We start from the raw sequence: 17,766 nt of genomic DNA on the forward strand, positions 1-17,766 counted from the left end.
TGTTTGTGTGCGTATGTGTGTGTATGTATAAAGAATCAATGAAATGCCAATATACAGTCAACAGGCTAAAATTAAAAAGATAGTACCAGGTGTTGACAAGGATAAGAAATAATTGAAACTTTCATATGAAATGGATTAAAACTAGTACAAGAATTCTAGAAAACTATTAGTAACATCTCCTAGAGATGAGTATTCACAAACCCTATGACCCAGAAATTCCACCTCGCATATACATGTACATGATCACAGAAATACTCACAAGAATGTTTACTGAAGATATTTATAATAATCCACAAATGGAAACAACCCAAACGTTCACCAACTATAGAATGGATAAAAATTGTGATATATTCATATAGTAAAATATTACATAATAAAAAACCCAAGCAACTGATACAGAAAAGAAAATGGATGAATCTCAAAGTAATCTGTTTGAATAAGAGAAGCCAGATGTAAAGAGGTATATATTGTTTGATTCTATTTACATAAAATTCTAAAATAGTACTAACTAACTTAAGGTGTTAGAATTCAGGTTAGTGGTTAGCTTTAGGGGATAGTAAAGGAAGAAAAACAAAAGTGAATTCTGCGGGACAAATAACATTCATGACATGATTTACTCATTTCTTTAGCATATCTAAAGTCAATTTTTAAAATATATTTTAAAAATTAATCCCCTAATTTTACAGAGGAAGAAACTGGGCTCAAGGAAGCTTAATATTCTTCAAGGAACATCTTGGTTGTTTCCATTTGAGGATTATTATAAATATCTTCAATAAACATTCTTGTGAGTATTTTTGTGATCCTCTACATGGAGATGTGAATGGAGTTGGTCTCCCACTACCTAGTATTTTGTTTGTTTTATTTTGTTTCCTCATGACCCATCTAAGGTTATTTATTTAATTATACCATCTGCCACAGCAAAAAGAAAGATCAATACAGATGCTTCTTGACTTGCATGGAGTTACATCTTGATAAACTCATCATAAGTTGAAAATATTATAAGTTAAAAATGCATTTAACACATCTAACCTTACAAATATCATAGATTACCTTAAACATGCTCAGAACACTGATAGCCTATGGTTGGGCAAAAGTCATCAAACATAAAGCCTGTTTTATAATAAAGAGTTGAATATCTCATGCAATTTATTAAATTTTCACCTAAAAGTGAAAAATGGAAGATACTCAAAGTACAGTTTCAACTGAATGTAATTAAATTTTACATCATTATAGACATGGAAGTCAAAAGATCCTTAGTCAAACCATCCTAAGTCCAGGACCATCTGTTTACTGGTCACTATTAGATATAAGCATAGAAATTGAGCACAAGATCCCATATATTTTTCTAGTCCATTAAAAGAATACTGGGTCCACCATAGGTGTAATCCCACCAATCACCCTCCCTCTGCCCATCCTTCCCCCTCCCTCCCCTGCATCTTACATGGGTACATGTAAAACTTAGTAAATGTAGAATATAAATGTCTTAATAACTAAGAAAATGCCAGGAAGGCTATGTTAACCAGTGTGAAGAAAATATGTCAAATGGTCTATAAAACCAGTGTATGGTGCCCCATGATGGCATTAACATACACAGCTATGATTTAATAATAATAAAAAAGAGAGAGAGAGAGAATACTGGGTCCAAATCAGTGCTATGACTTTCATAGCGACTGAAAAGCAGATTCATGAAAGGGTTATGGAGAATTTTGTTATTCTCTTCCCAAGGAAAGGGCAAGGACCAGATGCATAAATAGGGTAGGCAGTGAACTCAGATCTCTCATGCTCTTTGTGGTCCAGGTTCAGGAAAACATTCACTGTGTTCACTCTCACCTTGGAAAATGCCGAAACAAGCAAGAGCCTACCACATGTAAGCTGAGCCTTCTTTACCTGACGCCACTGGACCACAGCCCTCCCTAGCTATAGCAGGGGCCATGCTAGCAACACTGAAACCCATGACCCAGCCACTGTCATTTTTGCTCTGGACTGCACAGCATTGGAAATGGAAGCAGGTCATTATTTTTAAAATTTCATCAGATGCATATGTAAAAAAGACTATAGTACTACATACAATGTGTTTCTGTCTCTCATTAAGATAAATTACATGACAGGATGAATATGAAAAACTATAAAATTTTAAAATGAATTCACTAAACAAAAAAGAGGGAGGGAGACAAGATGGCGGACTGAAGCCAGCTTTCAACAGAGGCTCCCGTCCAGAAGGAGAGTTAAGGGACAGGAATTTAGTAAGTATCCTGGTGCACTTGAGCCTCACCAAGAGAGAAGGTTGAAGAACACACATCAACACCGCTGAGGCAAGCTGTGATCACAAGGACGCAAACAAAAGGTACAAAATCCACCACCAAGCGGACGGGAGTCCCCCTCCCCCATGAGACCGGCTCAAGAGCCCCACAATTGAACAAGCGGGCAGAAATTAAAGGCCCTCCCACTATACTCCAGGGAGAGACCTTCTAAAAACTGGACCTACCTCCCCTACTGGGGTGCCGTGGCGTTCTCCTGCCGGGCATAAAACTGAATAAAACTTTGGGAATCCTTTGCCGGCAACCCTGAATCCCCGGCGCTTCCCTCCCGCCCACTGAGGTCTGGAGGCCTGTCCCCCAGGAGTTCGGATCCTTGGGTGATTTCTCAAGGGGAGTGGACAGTCCCCGAGTTGCGACTGGTCAGCATTGACTCTGAGGCGCGCGAGTGAGGAGAGGGCACCGGGCTGAAGGGGAGTCACACCTCGGCGGCACTTCCCTGCGGTGCAGTGCAGCAACCCTCCCCAGGCAACATTACAGGGCACAAGACTGAATAAGACTCTAGCTTCCCCGCTGAGAGCTGAGAGCCCCTACTTTCACTCGGGGTCTGAGGGCCTATCCCCCAGGAGTCCGGATCCTTGGGTGATTTCTCCAGGGGAGTGCACAGTGCCCCAGCTGCATCAGGTCAGCGCTGACTCTGGGACATGTGAGCGAGGAGAGGGCACTCTGCTGAGGGGAAATCAAGCCTGGGCGGCACTTCCCTGCGGTGCAGCGCAGGAGCCCTCCCCGGGCCGTATTGTTGCGTAAAACTGAATGAAACTCTAGCTTCCCCCCCCACTCCCAATCGGGGTCTGGGGGCCTATCCCCCAAGAGTTCTGATTCTTGGGGGATCTCTTGAGGGGTGTGGACCCAGCATAAACTGCGGCCGCTCGGTGCTGACTCTGGGGCACGAGACAGAGGAGAAAAGGGTCAGCTGAGTGCCCACACCAGAGCAGCAGTTCCCTGGAGGTAGATCAACAGCCATTTTCTCTTTAACGGCAGAACGCTCACTTCTGGATATTCTGAGGCCACACCCCCTGTCTCCCTGGGCAACCAGAGGAGGCCACCGTCAGCGGGGGATTTCCTGACACTGCTCACAAACCCGGGAAGCTTCCAGGGCGGGGCCGACCCAGAGAGGTGATCGGACGCAAACCACCAGCAGCAAAGACATTTGAACTCAGAACAGCCCATCTTCTGTAGGCGATTTCAGCAGGAACAGAGACAGAACCCCGCAAAGTTGTCTGTTCTGTTCTGTTCTGTTAGCAGAATCCATCAGGGACGGGGCTAAGCCTGAGTGAACACCTCCTTCCCATCACCTGCATCAAACACTCAAAGATGTCAGGCCCCGTCTCCTCCTGCTAGATAGCGGCAGTCTGCGGGGGCCTGGCAGACTTCCTTGCGATTCAGGCAGGTGCAAACCCTTGGAGTGTCTGTTCAGTGTAGGCAACTGGGTTAGCAATCTGCAGAGATACCAGTGACTGGGTCCGACGGAGGGGCAAAGTGGGGAAGGAGACGTCAACCTTCCTAGACTGCTCTGTTTGCTGGGTGGCTCCTCCTGACTCCACATTGCACTGGGGTGAGCCATGTCAGAGGAGTCACCAGGCCCCTGTGATCCAGTTCCCAGAGACCTCTTGAACTCTCCCACCCGAGACAAGTGCCGATTGAGACAGTTGATTTGGACCTTTTGAACTGGGCTAATTGAGGACTTTTCAGGCGGTGCCCTGGGTGTGCGGTTGTAGGAAGAGTTGATTCTCCTTTTCCAACTGGGGCCAGAGGTGGGCAGGGGGGTGACTTAATTGCTGATTTTTCCACTGAGCTGAGACTTCAAGCCAGAGTAGAAGTTGCAATAGGATCGAACAGAAACCAGCTGAAAACAAAACAGAACCACTTTGCTCCACCACACCAGACAGGGCCCCAGTTTCTCAGGCCACAACACTGTACGGGCCCTCGATAAAACCCCAGGGGAAAAACCAAAGGGAGTAAAATAACCATGGGGCGGAATCAGCGGAAAAACTCTGGTAACATGAATAACCAGAATAGATCAACCCCCCCAAGAAAAGATACGGCAGATGTGATTGAAGATCCCATTCATAAACAACTGGCTGAGATGTCAGACATCGAATTCAGAATTTGGATCGCAGACAAGATTAATAAAATGGAACTAGGAATTCGAGGAGAAATTCAAAAGTTGTCTCAAGAATTTAACGAATTTAAAGACAAAACCACCAAAGACTTAGACACACTGAAGCAAGAACTTACAGCCCTCAAAGATATGAAAAATACAGTAGAATCCCTCAGTAACAGAATGGAGCAAGCAGAAGAAAGGATTTCTGACATTGAAGATAAAGTCTTCGAACGCTCCCAATCTCTCAAAGAGGAAGAGAAATGGAGAGCAAAAATGGATCACTCACTCAGAGAACTCTCAGATAATTTGAAAAAAAAGCAATATAAGAATTATAGGGATTTCTGAGAACGATGAAGTGGACTCCGAGGGCACAGAGGCCCTTCTGCATGAAATTATGAAAGAAAATTTTCCAGACATGCCTAGAGAATCTGAAATTCAGATAGCAGACACCTTCAGAACCCCAGCACGATTCAACCCCAATAAGTCATCCCCCAGACATACCATAATTAGCTTCACTAAAGTTAACATGAAAGAGAAGATTCTCAAAGCAGCCCGGCGAAAGAAAACTATAACGTACAAAGGTAAGAATATTAGAATAACTGCAGATCTCTCTGCTGAAACTTTTCAAGCCAGAAGAGGCTGGTCATCAACTTTTAATCTCCTAAAGCAAAAAAACTTTCAACCCCGGATCTTGTATCCAGCTAAACTGAGTTTCATCTATGATGGAGAAATTAAATACTTCAATGACATTCATATGTTGAAAAAATTTGCCATAAGTAAACCAGCTCTTCAGGATATTCTCAGACCTATCCTCCACAGTGACCAACCCAATCCTATACCACAAAAGTAAACTCACTCAGAAACTTCGGATCAAACTCCAACTTCCACACTGGCGAAAGGATTAAAAATGTCCACTTGACCTTTGAAAAACTCGATACCCAAAATTCCACCAGACTTATCAATACTCTCCATCAATGTGAATGGCTTAAACTGTCCTCTAAAGAGGCATAGGTTAGCTGACTGGATACAAAAACTCAAACCAGATATTTGTTGCATACAAGAGTCACATCTCAACTTAAAAGACAAATACAGACTCAGGGTGAAAGGATGGTCATCCACATTTCAGGCAAATGGTAATCAGAAAAAAGCAGGTGTTGCAATTTTATTTGCAGATACAGTAGGCTTTAAACCATCAAAAGTAAGGAAGGACAAGAATGGTCACTTCATATTTGTTAAGGGTAATACTCAATATGATGAGATCTCAATTATCAATATCTATGCACCCAACCAGAATGCACCTCAATTTATAAGAGAAACTCTAACAGACATGAGTAACTTGATTTCCTCCAGCTCGATAATCATCGGAGATTTCAACACTCCCTTAGCAATGTTGGATCGATCCTCTAGCAAGAAGCTGAGCAAAGAAATCATAGATTTAAACCTAACCATCCAATATTTAGATTTAGCAGACATCTACAGAACATTTCATCCCAACAAAACTGAATACATATACTTCTCATCAGCCCACAGAACTTACTCCAAAATTGACCACATTTTAGGTCACAAGTCTAACCTCAGTAAATTTAAAGGAATAGAAATTATTCCATGCATCTTCTCAGACCATCATGGAATAAAACTTAAATTGAGTAACAACAGGAATCTCCATACCCATACAAAAACATGGAAGTTAAATAACCTTATGCTGAATGATAGCTGGGTCAGAGATGAGATTAAGACAGAAATCGCCAATTTTTTGGAACAAAACGACAATGAAGACACAAACTATCAGAACCTCTGGGACACCGCAAAGGCAGTTCTAAGAGGGAAATTTATAGCACTGCAAGCCTTCCTCAAGAGAATGGAAAGAGAGGAAGTTAACAACTTAATGGGACATCTCACGCAACTGGAAAAGGAAGAACATTCCAACCCCAAACCCAGTAGAATAAAAGAAATAACCAAAATTAGAGCAGAATTAAATGAAATTGAAAACAAAAGAATAATACAACAGATCAATAAATCAAAAAGCTGGTTTTTTGAAAAGGTCAATAAAATAGATAAACCTCTGGCCAACCTAATCAGGAAAAAAAGAGTAAAATCTCTAATATCATCAGTCAGAAACAACAAAGACGAAATAACAACAGACTCCTCAGAAATTCAAAAAATCCTTAATGAATATTACAAGAAACTTTATTCTCAGAAATAAGAAAATCTGAAGGAAACTGACCGACACTTGGAAGCACGCCACCTTCCAAGAATCAAGTGGAAATGTTGAACAGACCCATATCAAGTTCAGAAATAGCATCAACTATACAAAACCTCACTAAAAAGAAAAGCCCGGGACAAGATGGTTTCATGTCAGAATTCTACCAAACCTTTAAAGAGGAATTAGTACCTATATTACTCAACCTGTTCCAAAATGTAGAAAAAGAAGGAAGACTACCCAACACGTTCTATGAAGCAAACATCACCCTGATCCCCAAACCAGGAAAAGACCCAATAAGAAAAGAAAATTATAGACCAATATCACTAATGAATATAGATGCAAAAATATTCAACAAGATCCTAACAAACAGAATCCAGCAACACATCAAACAAATTATACATCATGACCAAGTTGGTTTTATCCCAGGGTCTCAAGGCTGGCTCAATATACGTAAATCTATAAATGTAATTCACCACATAAACAAATTAAAAAACAAAGACCATATGATTCTCTCAATTGATGCAGAAAAAGCTTTTGATAATATCCAGCATCCCTTCATGATCAGAACACTCAAGAAAATTGGTCTAGAAGGGACTTTTCTTAAACTGATAGAGGCCATCTACAGCAAACCCACAGCCAATATCATATTGAATGGAGTTAAATTGGAATCATTTCCACTCAGATCAGGAACCAGACAAGGCTGCCCATTGTCTCCATTGCTTTTCAACATTGTAATGGAAGTTTTAGCCACCGCAATTAGGGAAGAAAAGGCGATCAAGGGTATCCATATAGGGTCAGAAGAGATCAAACTTTCGCTCTTCGCAGATGATATGATTGTGTATCTGGAAAACACTAGGGACTCTACTACAAAACTCCTAGAAGTGATCAAGGAATATAGCAGCGTCTCAGTTTACAAAATCAACATCCATAAATCGGTAGCCTTTATATACAACAACAACAGTTAAGTTGAAAAAACAGTCAAGGACTCTATCCCATTCACAGTAGTGCCAAAGAAGATGAAATATTTGGGAATTTACCTAACAAAAGACGAGAAAGATCTCTATAAAGAGAACTATGAAACTCTAAGAAAAGAAATAGCTGAAAATGTTAACAAATGGAAAAACATACCATGCTCATGGCTGGGAAGAATCAACATTATCAAAATGTCCATACTACCCAAAGCAATATATAATTTCGACGCACCCCCTATTAAAGCTCCACTGTCATATTTTAAAGATCTTGAAAAAACATTACTTCGTTTTATATGGAATCAGAAAAAACCTCGAATAGCCAAGACATTACTCAGAAATAAAAACAAAACAGGAGGAATCACACTACCAGACCTCAGACTTTACTACAAATCCATAGTGATCAAAACAGCATGGTATTGGCACAAAAACAGAGAAGTAGATATCTGGAACAGAATAGAGAACCAAGAGATGAATCCAGCTACTTACCGCTATTTGATTTTTGACAAGCCAATTAAAAACATTCAGTGGGGAAAAGATTCCCTATTTAACAAATGGTGCTGGGTGAACTGGCTGGCAACTTGCAGAAGACTGAAATTGGACCCACACCTTTCACCATTAACTAAGATAGACTCTCATTGGATTAAAGATTTAAACTTAAGACATGAAACTATAAAAATACTAGAGGAGAATGCAGGGAAAACCCTTGAAGAAATTGGTCTGGGTGAGTATTTCATGAGGAGAACCCCCCGGGCAATTGAAGCAGCTTCAAAAATACACTACTGGGACTTGATCAAACTAAAAAGCTTCTGCACAGCTAAGAACACAGTAAGCAAAGCAAGCAGACAGCCCTCAGAATGGGAGAAGATATTTGCAGGGTATATCTCTGACAAAGGTTTAATAACCAGAATCCACAGAGAACTCAAACGCATCAGCAAGAAAAAAACAAGGGATCCCATCGCAGGCTGGGCAAGGGATTTGAAGAGAAACTTCTCTGAAGAAGACAGGCGCAAGGCCTTCAGACATATGAAAAAATGCTCATCATCTTTAATCATCAGAGAAATGCAAATCAAAACTACCTTCAGATATAATCTAACTCCAATGAGACTAGCCTATATCACAAAATCTCAAGACCAGTGATGTTGGTGTGGATGTGGAGAAAAGGGAACACTTCTGCACTGCTGGTGGGAATGCAAATTAATACATTCCTTTTGGAAAGATATATGGAGAACACTCAGAGATCTAAAAATAGATCTGCCATTCAATCCTGTAATTCCTCTGCTGGGCATATACCCAGAAGACCAAAAATCACATTATAACAAAGATATTTGTACCAGAATGTTTATTGCAGCCCAATTCATAATAGCTAAGTCATGGAAAAAGCCCAAGTGCCCATCGATCCACGAATGGATTAATAAATTGTTGTATATGTATACCATGGAATACTATGCAGCCTTAAAGAAAGATGGAGACTTTACCTCTTTTGTGTTTACATGGATGGAGCTGGAACATATTCTTCTTAGTAAAGTATCTCAAGAATGGAAGAAAAAGTACCCAATGTACACAGCCCTACTATGAAACTAATTTGGGACTCTCATATGAAAGCTATAACCCAGTTACAACTTAACAATAGGGGGAAGTGGGAAAGGGAGGGGGGGGTAGGTAGAGGGAGGGGGATCGGTGGGATCACACCTGTGGTTCATCTTACAGGGGTATTTGTGAAAGTTGGTAAATGTAGAATGTAAATGTTTTGGCACAGTAACTGAGATAACGCCGGAAAGGCTATGTTAACCACTGTGATAAAAATGTGTCAAATGGTTTATGAAGCGAGTGTATGATGCCCCATGATCATATCAATGTATACAGTTATGATTTAATAAAAAAAACAAAAATAAGTAAAATAAAATGAATTCACTAAACAAAAAAGTCTTCCAAAACTACCTATTTTAATATAGATTTTGTTTCTCATACACTTCCTAGTACTTTTATTCTTTCATTCTAAATAGCCTCAATGATTGAACAATTACAATTTCTTCATATTGACCTTTTTTCTATTTATAGATCTGTTCTATTTTACTGTAATGTTTAGCTGAACAAAAGTTCAAAGTTTTGAAATAAGAAAAAGCAATGTTTTGCAATTGCCTAATATCTAATTCTGTTTTATTTCTGCAAATAGAGGTATTCATTCTTTTTTTTTTTTTTATTGTTGGGGATTCATTGAGGGTACAATAAGCCAGTTACACTGATTACAATTGTTAGGTAAAGTCCCTCTTGCAATCATGTCTTGCCCCCATAAAGTGTGACACACACAAAGGCCCCACCCCCCTCCCTCCCTCCCTCTTTCTGCTTCCCCCCCATGACCTTAATTGTCATTAATTGTCCTCATATCAACATTGAGTACATAGGATTCATGCTTCTCCATTCTTGTGATGCTTTACTAAGAATAATGTCTTCCACTTCCATCCAGGTTAATACGAAGGATGTAAAGTCTCCATTTTTTTTAATGGCTGAATAGTATTCCATGGTATACATATACCACAGCTTGTTAATCCATTCTTGGGTTGGTGGGCATTTAGGCTGTTTCCACATTTTGGTGATTGTAAATTGAGCTGCAATAAACAGTCTAGTACAAGTGTCCTTATGATAAAAGGATTTCTTTCCTTCTGGGTAGATGCCCAGTAATGGGATTGCAGGATCGAATGGGAGGTCTAGGTTGAGTGCTTTGAGGTTTCTCCATACTTCCTTCCAGAAAGGTTGTACTAGTTTGCAGTCCCACTACCAATGTAAAAGTGTTCCCTTCTCTCCACATCCACGCCAGCATCTGCAGTTTTGAGATCTTGTGATGTGGGCCATTCTCACTGGGGTTAGATGATATCTCAGGGATGTTTTGATTTGCATTTATCTAATATATAGAGATGATGAACATTTTTTCATGTGTTTGTTAGCCATTCGTCTGTCGTCTTTAGAGAAAATTCTATTCATGTCTCTTGCCCATTGATCTATGGGATTGTTGGCTTTTTTCATGTGGATTAATTTGAGTTCTCTATAGATCCTGGTTATCAAGCTTTTGTCTGATTGAAAATATGCAAATATCCTTTCCCATTGTGTGGGTTGTCTCTTTGCTTTGGTTATTGTCTCCTTAGCTGTACAGAAGCTTTTCAGTTTAATGAAGTCCCATTTGTTTATTTTTGTTGTTGTTGCAATTGCCATGGCAGTCCTCTTCATGAAGTCTTCCCCCAGGCCAATATCTTCCAGTGTTTTGCCTATGCTTTCTTTGAGGATTTTTATTGTTTCATGCCTTAAATTTAAGTCCTTTATCCATCTTGAATCAATTTTTGTGAGTGGGGAAAGGTGTGGGTCCAGTTTCAGTCTTTTACATGTAGACATCCAGTTCTCCCAACACCATTTATTGAATAGGGAGTTTTTCCCCCAAGGTAAGTTCTTGTTTGGTTTATCGAAGATTAGGTGGTTGTAAGATGTTAGTTTCATTTCTTGGTGTTCAATTCGATTCCAAGTGTCTATGTCTCTGTTTTTGTGCCAGTACCATGCTGTCTTGAGCACTATGGCTTTGTAGTACAGACTAAAATCTGGTATGCTGATGCCCCCAGCTTTATTTTTGTTACTAAGAACTGCCTTAGCTATACGGGGTTTTTTCCGGTTCCATACAAAACGCAGAATCATTTTTTCCAAATCTTGAAAGTACGATGTAGGTACTTTGATAGGAATGGCATTGAATAGGTAGATTGCTTTGGGAAGTATAGACATTTTAACAATGTTGATTTTTCCCATCCATGAGCATGGTATGTTCTTCCATTTGTTAATATCCTCTGCTATTTCCTTTCTGAGGAGTTCATAGTTTTCTTTATAGAGGTCCTTCACCTCCTTTGTTAGGTATATTCCTAGGTATTTCATTTTCTTTGAAACTATGGTGAAGGGAGTTGTGTCCTTAATTAGCTTCTCATCTTGACTGTTATTGGTGTATACAAAGGCTACTGACTTGTGGACATTGATTTTATATCCTGAAACATTACTGTATTTTTTGATGACTTCTAGGAGTCTTGTGGTTGAGTCTTTGGGGTTCTCTATGTATAAGATCATGTCAGCAAAGAGGGAGAGTTTGACCTCCTCTGCTCCCATTTGGATTCCCTTTATTTCCTTGTCTTGCCTAATTGTATTGGCTAGAACTTCCAGCACTATGTTGAATAGTAAAGGTGACAGAGGACAACCTTGTCTGGTTCCAGTTCTAAGAGGAAAACCTTTCTCCATTCAGTAAAATATTGGCTGTGGGTTTGTCATAGATAGCTTCAATCAGTTTTAGAAATGTGCCACCTATGCCTATACTCTTCAGTGTTCTAATTAGAAAAGGATGCTGGATTTTATCAAATGCTTTTTCTGCATCTATTGAGAGGATCATGTGATCTTTATTTTTGCCTCTGTTAATATGGTGGATAACGTTTATGGACTTGTGTATGTTAAACCAGCCTTGCATCCCTGGGATGAAGCCTACTTGATCATGATGAATGACTTTTTTGATGATAAGCTGTAATCTATTGGCTAGGATTTTGTTGAGAATTTTTGCATCTATATTCATGAGTGAGATTGGTCTGAAATTCTCCTTTTTGTTTGGGTCTTTTCCTGGTTTTGGTATCAGGGTGATGTTTGCTTCATAGAATGTGTTGGGGAAGATTCCTTCTTCCTCAATTTTTTGGAATAATTTCTGCAGTACAGGAATAAGCTCTTCCTTGAAGGTTTGATAGAATTCTGGAGTGAAGCCATCTGGACCAGGGCATTTTTTAGTTGGAAGCTTTTTTATTGTTTCTTTGATCTCAGTGCTTGAAATTGGTCTGTTCAGGAGGTCTATTTCTTCCTGGCTAAGTCTAGGGAGAGGGTGTGATACCAAATATTGATCCATTTCCTTCACATTGTCAAATTTCTGGGCATAGAGTTTCTGGTAGTATTCAGAGATGATCTCTTGTATCTCTGTGGGATCAGTTGTTATTTCCCCTTTATCGTTTCTGATTGAGGTTACTAGAGATTTTACTTTTCTATTTCTAGTTAGTCTGGCCAATGGTTTATCTATTTTATTTATTTTTTCATAAAACCAACTCCTTGTTTCATTAATTTTCTGAATGATTCTTTTGTTTTCAATTTCATTGATCTCTGATTTGATTTTGGATATTTCTTTTCTTCTACTGAGTTTAGGCTTAGATTGTTCTTCTTTTTCCAATTCCATAAGATCTCTTGTGAGACTGTTGATGTGCTCTCTTTCTGTTTTTCGAATGTAGGCATCTAAAGCGATGAATTTTCCTCTCAACACTGCTTTTGCAGTATCCCACAGGTTTTGGTAGCTTGTGTCTTCATTGTTGTTATGCTCAAGGAAGTTAATGATTTCCTGTTTTATTTCTTCCTGCACCCATCTGTTATTCAACAGAAGATTGTTTAATTTCCATGCCTTTGGGTGGGGTCGAGCATTTTTCTTAGAGTTGAGTTCCACCTTTAGTGCCTTATGGTCTGAGAAGCTACAAGGTAAAATTTCAATTCTTTTGATTCTGTTGATATTTGCTTTGTGTCCCAGGATATGATCAATTTTGGAGAATGTTCCATGGGGTGATGAGAAGAATGTATATTCTTTATCTTTGGGTGGAGTGTTCTATATGCGTCTATCAAGCATAGTTGTTCTAGGGTCTCATTTAAATCTCTTATATCTTTGTTTAATTTCTGTTTAGAGGATCTGTCCAACTCTGTAAGAGGTGTGTTAAAGTCCCCTGTTATGATGGTATTATCAGATATCATATTGCTCAGACTGAATAAGGTCTGCTTCAAGAATCTGGGAGCATTTAAATTGGGTGCATAAATATTTAGAATTGAAATGTCTTCTTGTTGTAGTTTCCCTTGACCAATATAAAGTGACCATCTTTGTCTTTTTTGACTTTAGTTGCTTTAAATCCACATGTATCTGAAAATAAGATTGCAACTCCTCTTTTCTTCTGAATTCCATTTGCCTGAAAAATTGTCTTCCATCCCTTGACTTGGAGCTTTAATTTGTCTTTTGAAGCCAGGTGTGTTTCTTGCAGACAGCAAATGGATGGCTTATGTTTTTTAATCCAGTCAGCCAATCTATGTCTCTTCAGTGGAGAATTCAAGCCATTAACATTTATGGAGATAATTGATAAGTGTGGTAGTATTCTATTCGTCTTATTTGGTGAGAGTCCATTGCTTAGTTTTATCTTTTGCATCAGTGTGGAGGTTAGGCTCTATCCTTTGATTTCTGAGTTCTTACTTTGCTGCTGATCCATTGTGGTGGTCAGTGTGCAGAACAGGTTCAAGTATTCCCTGTAGAGCTGGTCTTGTTGTGGCGAATTTCCTCAATGTTTGTATATCCATAAATGATTTGATTTCTCCATCAATTTTGAAGCTTAGCTTAGCAGGGTACAGAATTCTGGGCTGAAAATTGTTCTGTTTAAGTAGATTAAAGGTAGATGACCATTGTGTTCTTGCTTGGAAAGTTTCATTAGAGAAGTCTGCGGTCACTCTGATGGATTTGCCCCTGTAGGTCAACTGGCGCTTACTCCTGGCAGCTTGCAGAATCTTTTCTTTTGTCTTGACTTTGGACATGTTCATCACAATGTGTCTTGGAGAAGCTCAGTTAGAGTTGAGGCGACCTGGGGTCCGATATCCCTCTGAAAGCAGTGTGTCAGAATCTTTGGTGATGTTTGGGAAATTTTCATTTATAATATTCTCTAGTATGGCTTCCATTCCTCTGGGGCATTCTTCTTCCCCTTCTGGAATTCCTATAACTCGTATGTTGGAACGCTTCATAAAGTCCCATAATTCTGACAGTGAACATTCTGCTTTCTCTCTCTTCTTTTCTGCCTCTTTTACTATCTGAGTTATCTCAAAAACTTTGTCTTCTACCTCTGAAATTCTTTCTTCTGCATGGTCTAACCTGTTGCTGATACTTTCCATTGCATCGTTAAGTTCCCTGATTGACTGTTTCATTTCCTTCAGCTCTGCTATATCCTTTTTATATTCTTCATATCGTTCATCTCTGATTTGATTCTGTTTTTGGATTTCCTTTTGGTTATTTTCCACTCTATTAGCAGTTTCCTTCATTGTTTCCATCATTTCTTTCATTGTTTTCAACATGTGTATTCTAAATTCCCTTTCTGTCATTCCTAACATTTCTGTATAGGTGGAATCCTCTGCAGTAGGTACCTCATGGTCCCTTGGCGGGGTTGTTCTGGACTGGTTCTTCATGTTGCCTGGAGTTTTCTGCTGATTCTTCCTCATGAGTGATTTCTTTTATCTGTTTCCTTGCCCTAATTTTCCTTTCACTTCCTCTTGCTCTTTAAGTTCTCGTGCCTATGGACTAAGGGTTACAGGACCAGAAGGGTGAGAAGATTGAAGAGCAAAAAAGGGATGAAAGAAAGGAGGACCGAGTGATAAGAAAAAAAAAAAAAAGAAAGATAGAGAAAGGAGAGGGGGTGGGGATAAGGAATATTGACAAAAAGAAGAGAGGCACAGAAAGAGGGAGACAGGGCAATATAGGTGTACAGTAAGGTACTTTGACACAACCTTAAAAAACCCCACCTTCTGGGGGTGCCCCAGTTGGGTGGTTCCCTTGAGGTCAGCAGCTCTTTGCTAACCTGATCAAACACAGTACCCCACCTCCACCAAGTAGAGAGGAAAGACAAAAATGCTACAAATCAAACCAAAACAAGCAAACAGAAAACTTTACGGGGATACAATGGGGTGAAAAACCAAATGATAGCGGTAGAAACACTAGCAAAAATGAAGTTGTAGTTATTAAAAAAGGCAGCAATGGGAAATTATAATTAAACTTGAAAAATTGAGAAAGAAAAAGGGATCTGTATGGAAAAGATTGAAATTAAAAAACAAAAGAACATCAACAACGTCAAAATAAACAAACAAACAAAAGAAAAAAATACACAACCAAAAACAAAGCAGTTTGTATATGTTATTGAATATTGTCTGGGCAACACGTGGTCTTATGGGGTATGAGATGTTAGTCACAGTTCTGATACGACTGGAGGCAGCTGATTTCTCAAACCCCGGCAGGTAGACACCCTAAATCTCTCTTCAGCCCACTTAAAAGGCACTTTGAACTTGTAAACTTGCTGAGCAGAATCTTTCCCAGCTTTCTTGCTGGAATCACTGCTGAAGTGGCTATCCACTTACCCAGGGTGCCAAAACCAGTCTCACTCTGCCCCTGAGGGTTAGGGCTGCAAGGCGGCTCAGACCCCACCCTTCAGCTACTTGGTTGCTGGGTTACAAGTTCCCACCCGTTTCTAGCTCTGTGACCCTGAGGGCGGAGCTTGCCGGGGCAGATCACTGACAATGGATCCGTGTGACCCACCGCCAAACACTGTTAGCTCCGTCTGGCTCAGCGGCTCAGACTGGGGCCCTAGACAACAGCCAAAGTTCTCCGCACTCCCGCTCAGGCCTTCCCCAAGGCAGTTCAACTCAGTGCCAAGTCCAAGGACATCAAAACAGTTCACAGGTAAGGCCTTTCTGGATTGCAGTCTCGCTGCTACTGAACTTACAGTTGTGGGCGGGTTTAGACGGATTGAACACACGCAACCACTTGCCGGTTTTCCACTGTTTTAGTCCTCCTCTTGGGGTCCAGAAGTCTCTCGCTGACTCCCTGTAGCCTCATAGGAGTGATGATAGGCAGTTCCCACCAGCCAGAGATGCCTGGAGTCCTATCTCCCCCGACTCACGGTGCCCAGATGCAAGGAAGCTGTTACTCGGCTGCCATCTTGCTCCGCCTCCCTCGAAAATATCGAGGTATTCATTCTTTGTATTTGTCTCTAACTAGCAGCTGATTCTAATTCAAATGGCAACTACAGGGAACTGCTCAGCCTATGGCCAGCCCTTGCTTACTGAAGAAGAGGTACTGAGCTCAAATGAAAACTGTGTGAGTTACCATGTGACAGACTTCAAGTTGCCCCAGCAGCCAGCTACATGGATTTGTTTATCAATCCTTCTTTTTTATAGGCCTTCACTGTCAGTCAAATTTTTCTACTGTGGTTAGCTGCTATTTCCAATCAGTTTGTTACAAACATATTTTACTTACACAGGCACAGGTATTCATGTCAAACAGATGAAGATCTTTAGTAGTTATACAGTGGTAAATCTGAAAATAAACATGAACTTCCAGATGTGAAGTCTTATTTCTGCTTATTTGAAAAGAAGGGGGAAAAGAAGGCAGAAAGAAAAGAAGAAAGAGAAAGAATGAAGGGAGGAAGAAACTAGAGAAGGCATTAATCCTTATCAGCATCTTAAAATCTTAAGATAATAACATTTACTCCTGAAGTGAACCCATCAGAGTTAAAAAGTGTGATGATGTAAACACCACACATTACATAGAACTTAAATTAATCAACAAGAAAAGAACACACAACCCCATTTATAAGCAGGCAAGAGACTTGAACAGAAAATTCTCTGAAGATGACAAAAAATATGGTCATCAAAAATGAAAAAATGCTCATCACCCCAATCATCAGAGAAGTGAAAATCAAAAATTGCTCTGAGATACTACCTAACTCCAATGAGATTAGCCAATATTACAAAATTATGACTCTGCAGATGGTGGTAAGGATGTGGAGAGAAGGGTACTTTTGCACTGCTGGTGGGATTGCAAACAAATACAACCTCTGTGGAAAGAAGTATGTAGAAGTCACAAAGAACAAAACATGGACCTTCAATTTGATCCCACGATCCCATTGGTAGGTATCTACCCAGAAGAACAAAAATCATTTTAGCACAAGGATGTTTGCACTAGAAAGTTTACTGCAGCTCAATTTACAATTGTCAAGATTGGAAGCAATCCAATAAGCCCATCAACCCGTGAATGGATTAACAAGCTGTGTATATGTATATCATGGAGTACTGTTCAGCCATAAGAAAAGATGGAAACTTTTGAGTTTACCTGGATGGAGTTGAAACACATTCTTCTTAGTAAAGTATCACAAGAATAGGAAAAAAGTATGCAGTATATTCATACTGATATAAAACCAATATATAAACAACTACACACCCCCAAGAAAGAAAAACACAATTGTAGTCTAGCCGGGGAGGGTGGAGAAGGGAGTAGAGATGGGAAGAAGAGAAAGCGATTGGTGGGATTTCACCCAGTGTGCACAATGTGAGAGT

The sequence above is a fragment of the Nycticebus coucang genome, chromosome 11 (assembly GCF_027406575.1).
Source record: "Nycticebus coucang isolate mNycCou1 chromosome 11, mNycCou1.pri, whole genome shotgun sequence".
In the NCBI taxonomy this organism is placed as follows: Eukaryota; Metazoa; Chordata; class Mammalia; order Primates; family Lorisidae; genus Nycticebus; species Nycticebus coucang.